Below are 5,563 nucleotides of genomic sequence, written 5' to 3' on the forward strand. Positions count from 1 at the left end.
AACTGAGACTGAGTTTTATTTTCTAAATTTGCGGAAAGCACTCGGTACCATTGCACAGATCCATTAGTCAGTGTGTTGCTAACAAACAACTCATTGTTATTTATTTATTTATTTATTTATTTACTTTTTCAACTGAAGCTGGTGCCAAACTACAGAGTGCTGCTGCTCTACATCCTGAAAGAGCTTCGGCTGAATCCTCCAGTTCGCTGAACCTGCTGGGTTGATCCAACTGATCAGGAGGTCATTTTATCAACAAACCTCACACACATTGAGCCTTTGGACAGTCGAGGGACGTCGGCATGCAACTCACCGAGGAACTGTCCAAGTGGCCCGTCTGGTCTGGACGTGACCGAGCAGCGCCTGCAACTCCTGGAAGAAACAGAAGATCACTGTTGAGGTGGAACCAAGAGGAGCAGGAGCTGATCTCCTCCATATTCCCCACACAAGCAGACAGAGGAGCTTTGTAAAAGGTTGTGGTTGGAAATGGCAGGTAGCAGTGGTCTAAGGCTGTCCAGCACCAGGGTGTCCCTCATGATGCAGCAGGAGGAGGAAGACAGGAGGGACGTGGGTGGTCCTCCCCTCTGGGACACATCTGGACAGGGGGCAGCTGTCCTCTACCTGGACAGACCACAACATATTCATGTTAGAAAATAATACAGCAGCAACCATCGAAATCCATCTGTAGCAACTTCATCCTCCTCTTTTAAGGCAAAAACCTCCTAAAAGTCTTTTGGTAAGAAAATTCGTATTTTTTGAGGAAGACTATTGGCAGAGATGTTTGCCGACGCCCCTTTTAGTCGCCACGTCTAAGATTGAGAGCAAACTTTGGAGTGAAATGATCTCCAATGTTGGTTTTATGCTGAAAATCGCTATTTTTTAAAAAAGAAATTGAATTTTACTCATAAATTACTTGTAGTAGTCAGTTTGTGAGTGCAAAACAGCTGATAAAAGAAAAACCAGGAGAGAACCGTGACTGCATTGTGCAGTCGGCCTCAACTGCTTCCATTTGTCGTGTTCATTTTGATTCTTCCTCGAGGCCTTTAGAGAAGCTGGAACTGAAGCGATCAGCAGCTGCAGGCGTGTCTCTGTTTCGTCACCGGGCTGTTTGGTTCTTTCACAACCAGGCTCTCACTTCAAGAAGCTTTCCACTGAACTCCACCTCCTGCGATGAACACGTTGTTCTCAACACAACATCACATTGGTTTGTTCACAGGTTTTGGTTCATGTCAGATGAATACCCCGGAGCAGAGGACGGGACTCTTCCTGTGGAGGTTCAGTGTAACTGGACCCAGTAGAGTCACATCCAGACCAACCCACAGAACACGGATCAGAGTCTCACAAAATCCTTGGGGTTTTTTTTAATTCCGTTTTTTTTTTTTTATCAAACTGACAAAGATGTTAACTGCATTTTGTTCTTGATTCCTAAAGTTTACATTTTGGTAGTTGATAAAAGATTTGCACATCTAGTATAAAGGACACTGATGTTCTACGATGCTGGCAGTAGTAGTAGTACGTCAAAATAATGGAGGGAGGGAGGAGGGAGGGATGGAGAGAGAGAGAGAGAGGGAGAGAGGGATGGAGAGAGGGAGGGAGAGAGGGAGGGAGGAGGGAGGGAGTGAGGATGGAGAGAGGGAGGGGAAGAGGGAGGGAGGGAGGGAGAGTGTGATGCCAACCTCTACGATCCTGAAAGGAAAGAGTCTTAAGACGAACCACAGGAGGCGACATGAAGGAAAAATGAGAAACTTTCTTGTGTCAATCTCAGAGTTGGAAAAAAAAGAAGTGATGAGTTGGAAAAGAACCATTTTTGTGTTTGTTCACTCACTTTGTTCTCAGACGTGTCGGGACTCTGGTCAGACGTCATATCAGACAATCCACTGTGGAGAACGTCAGCTGGGTCGCTGCCCCCCCTCCCCTTAACCCCCCCTTACCCCCCCTTAACCCCCCCAACCTGCCAGGCCCTGACAGATGTTGTGTTCAAAGATCATCGTCCCGTCGCCGTGACTCCCTCCACCCTCAACCCTCTGCTCTCCACCCTCCACCCTCAACCCTCTGCTCTCCACCCTCCACTCTCAACCCTCACCCTCCACCCTCTGCTCTCCACCCTGAACCCTCAACCCTCTGCTCTCCACCCTCCACTCTCAACCCTCCACCCTCTGCTCTCACCCTCAACCCTCTGCTCTCCACCCTCCACTCTCAACCCTCCACCCTCAACCCTCCACTCTGAACCCTCAACCCTCCACCCTCAACCCTCTGCTCTCCACCCTCCACTCTCAACCCGCCACCCTCCACTCTCCACCCTCCACCCTCAACCCTCTGCTCTCCACCCTCAACCCTCTGCTCTCCACCCTCCACTCTCAACCCTCCACCCTCCATTCTCCACCTCCACCCTCAACCCTCTGCTCTCCACCCTCAACCCTCCTGCTCTCCACCCTCCACCCTCAACCCTCCACTCTCCACCCTCCACTCTCCACCCTCCACTCTCCACTCTCCACCCTCCACTCTCCACCCTCCACCCTCAACCCTCTGCTCTCCACCCTCAACCCTCAACCCTCTGCTCTCCACCCTCCACTCTCCACCCTCCACCCTCAACCCTCTGCTCTCCACCCTCCACTCTCAACCCTCCACCCTCAACCCTCTGCTCTCCACCCTCCACTCTCAACCCTCCACTCTCAACCCTCCACTCTCAACCCTTCACCCTCAACTCTCCACCCTCAACCCTCAACCCTCCACTCTCAACCCTCAATCCTCCACTCTCAACCCTGAACCCTCAACCCTCTGCTCTCCACCCTCCACTCTCAACCCTCTGCTCTCCACCCTCAACCCTCCACCCTCAACCCTCCACCCTCTGCCTTTCACCCTCCACCCTCCACTCTCCACCCTCAACCCTCAACCCTCAACCCTCCACTCTCAGCCCTCCACTTCTCCACCCTCAACCCTCCACCCTCTGCCTTTCACCCCCCCCCTCCACCCTCATGCAGAGCAGGACTCCTCCGGCTCGTCAGGAAGCAGAAACAACTGCTCACATGTTTTCAGTGCCGTCTTAAACAAGTGCCTTGTGTATGAATGATTCTTTGTAAGAACAAGTTGATGTAAATGTTCATTTACCTCAAATGTTTACAAAACTGTTGCTAAATAAATTTTGTACCATATCTGCTCTTCTGGTTTTTACTCCATCAGCTGTTACTGCTAAACCTTAAAAGCTTCAGCTCCATGGATCTAACAAGATGAGCAGGTCAAGTTAGATTCCAGAGAGAAGCTCCACCTCAAATTCAATTATGGAATGAGAAGGTTTGTTGGCTGCACTGCCTGAACATCAAGACAACCCAGAATCAGCTGATATGACGATTTTCACCTCAAACATGCTGCTGCAATGAAAACCAGCAAACTGACCCTGAAAGGTCTGGAGGAACCAGCAGGACACAATAAGAGAAGCATTTTAGACATTTGACACAATTTTCCATCAGAATGTTTCATTAGTTTATGAGCTTTATGTTGAAATTGTAGTATTTTTTGGAAATAATTGTTTGGTCTTGCCAAAAGAGGATAGACGTTGTCATTCGGTGTATTCTGCACCAAGAAAAATCTTTAAGTTTAATTAGACGTTTTTGAGGCTCATCATCGGTTCACTGGAGCTGAAACTGGACTCAATGTGGCTCCTGAACTCAAATGTGTTTACATAGATGGTATCAGACTAAAGATGTGTGAGTCCTCTCAACTTAACATTCCTTAAACACACATAGAAAGTGTTTAGTCTCAAACTTCCTCCCAGTGGATGCAGCAGTGATCGAAGCTTGAACGAGCAGGTTCAGGTCTTTGGACTGAGGAAAGCCGTTGTCACACAGGGAGAACATGCTAACAGCTCCGCTTGTGTTTTTTCTTCATTTCCACTCCTGCTGCTTCCTGTTTGCTCTTCTTCACCCCCCAGGTCACCTGGTCACTTCCAGGTGCCCAGGTGACCAGGTGCCCAGGTGACCAGGTGCCCAGGTGACCAGGTGACCATGTGCCCAGGTGACCAGGTGACCAGGTGCCCAGGTGCCCAGGTGACCAGGTGACCAGGTGACCATGTGCCCAGGTGACCAGGTGCCCATGTGCCCAGGTGACCAGGTGACCAGGTGCCCAGGTGACCAGGTGACCTTGTGCCCAGGTGCCCAGGTGACCAGGTGCCCAGGTGACCAGGTGGCCATGTGCCCAGGTGCCCAGGTGACCAGGTGACCAGGTGCCCAGGTGCCCAGGTGACCAGGTGGCCATGTGCCCAGGTGCCCATGTGCCCATGTGACCAGGTGCCCAGGTGACCAGGTGACCATGTGCCCAGGTGACCAGGTGACCAGGTGCCCAGGTGACCAGGTGACCAGGTGACCATGTGCCCAGGTGACCAGGTGACCAGGTGACCATGTGCCCAGGTGACCAGGTGACCAGGTGCCCAGGTGACCAGGTGACCAGGTGCCCATGTGCCCAGGTGCCCAGGTGACCAGGTGACCATGTGACCATGTGACCATGTGCCCAGGTGACCAGGTGCCCATGTGCCCAGGTGCCCAGGTGCCCAGGTGACCAGGTGACCAGGTGACCAGGTGGCCATGTGCACAGGTGACCAGGTGACCAGGTGACCAGGTGACCATGTGCCCAGGTGACCAGGTGACCAGGTGACCATGTGCCCAGGTGCCCAGGTGACCAGGTGACCAGGTGACCAGGTGACCAGGTGACCAGGTGCCCAGGTGCCCAGGTGACCAGGTGACCAGGTGGCCATGTGCACAGGTGACCAGGTGACCAGGTGACCATGTGCCCAGGTGACCAGGTGACCATGTGCCCAGGTGCCCAGGTGCCCAGGTGACCAGGTGGCCATGTGCCCATGTGCCCAGGTGACCAGGTGACCAGGTGACCATGTGCCCAGGTGACCAGGTGCCCAGGTGGCCATGTGCCCAGGTGACCAGGTGACCAGGTGACCAGGTGCCCAGGTGACCAGGTGACCAGGTGGCCATGTGCCCAGGTGACCAGGTGACCAGGTGACCAGGTGACCATGTGCCCAGGTGACCAGGTGACCAGGTGACCAGGTGAGTGGCGTTGGCAGGGAGCCAGAAGCTTCAATCCTGAGACCAGTGCAGATCACAATAACTGTGACTCTTGTTCCTCTTCCAAAGGTTTTTTATTCCGTCACCTGAGCTTAACAACGTCAGGTTGATCTCCTCCACCCTCACTGGTTGTTGTTGTACCAGTGAAGGTGACGTAGTTAAACTGAGCTCCTCCCATCCTGGACCAGGACCAGTGAAGAACCATGAAGGAGGGTTAGGCTGCATGAGAGGAGGCGTCCTGGTCCAGTGTCTGTCACTCCGTCACTCCGTCACTCCGTCACTCAGTCACTCAGTCACTCCGTCACTCCGTCACTCCGTCACTCAGTCACTCAGTCACTCCGTCACTCAGTCACACAGTCACTCCGTCACTCAGTCACTCAGTCACTCAGTCACTCTGTCACTCTGTCACTCTGTCACTCAGTCACACAGTCACACAGTCACTCAGTCACACAGTCACTCAGTCACACAGTCACACAGTCACTCAGTCACACAGTCAC

The sequence above is a fragment of the Blennius ocellaris genome (assembly GCF_963422515.1).
Source record: "Blennius ocellaris genome assembly, chromosome: 6".
Lineage (NCBI taxonomy): Eukaryota > Metazoa > Chordata > Actinopteri > Blenniiformes > Blenniidae > Blennius > Blennius ocellaris.